The sequence below is a fragment of the Dermacentor andersoni genome, chromosome 5 (assembly GCF_023375885.2).
Source record: "Dermacentor andersoni chromosome 5, qqDerAnde1_hic_scaffold, whole genome shotgun sequence".
Classification (NCBI taxonomy): domain Eukaryota; kingdom Metazoa; phylum Arthropoda; class Arachnida; order Ixodida; family Ixodidae; genus Dermacentor; species Dermacentor andersoni.
In genome coordinates, this window is record NC_092818.1 from 168,547,489 (window position 1) to 168,548,785 (window position 1,297).

The following is a 1,297-nucleotide window of genomic DNA, read 5'->3' on the forward strand; positions in this document are numbered from 1 at the left end:
GTACTAAAAATGTTTCGCTTCGGCGTCGGGAAAATTATGACGAGTGCTTGCTATCTCACTTGCGGTCATTTTGCTAAAAATTACGTCCTTCGGAAGCAGAAGACAGCATGTTTCACTAAATGACTACCTCTGATCACTACTTCATAACTGCGCAGAGCCTCACAAAGTATCACGATTCTCGCTAAGAGTACCACTGCATGATTTTCCCACCGTCGTTATGGGGTGATGCTGATTTAGGACCATCGACATTATATGTATAGACGTTGTCTCACTCCTCGTTTCACCTCACTAACCCTCAAACGATAACACGCCACAAGAGAAGCGGCTCTGCCAACGAGCTCTTGCAAACCTGCGCTGTGCTCAGCGAGTCACAGCACGCACTCCTAGAATGCATGCTGCTAGCTCATACAGGACGCGCTGCGCGGCTCCCGTCGGCCGTGCGTTCATTAGGAGACTCTGAGCACGGGTGGAACCACCGCGATAGATGGGAAACAGCTGTGATATGAAAAGGCTATCTCCGTTCGTTTTCTTGACAGGGTAAGGCAGGAAGAAATATATTCGGACAAGGAAAAGGCGCTCAGAAAACCCAAGCTACGAGATTCTCGACTCGGGCAACAAATCTGGCAATGCTAATGTCGATACGAGCTGAGACTCCACCGGATGCCTTGGTAGACGCTGTTCGCTTTAGGTAGTGGACCCAGTGCCATATATCACGGCGTCTCGTGGTATATGAACTGAACTGAGCCTCGCTTGTTTACGGGGCTAATATTGTACGCACAGGCGCGAGCTCCTTTGAATAGGAAGTCACAAATGAGCAGAGAAGCCCATGTTTCCAAGGAGGTCACTCTCGCGACAAAACTTGTTGACCCCGCGCTCACCTCAAGGTTCGAAGAGAGGGCAGGCGAAGAAAAAAAATTTCCGTTTGTATCGCGTCGGACTGAAAACATCACATGTCAGGTACGCCGTGATGTACATGGCTTGCATTTTAGGGTAACTACGTAGAATTCCAAACGGTTGTTGAGTTCAGTGCTGCATGAATACAAGTCTGGGCATTTCGCTTGCATTTTTCAATGGAGCAGTGAGTGTGCGAATCGGGAGAGGGGAGGAGGGGGGAGAACAATCATGAAAATAATCATCAGGTGGACTCTGCATGAAGCAATACTATTTGTTGTGTACTGTCACCATAAACACAATTGTGATCACCATATAGAGGTGGTGGCAAAAATAACATGACAACCTTTACTATAGTTATATGCGGCAGAACAGCGAGCTCGCTTAACAGGATTTCTAAATTTAC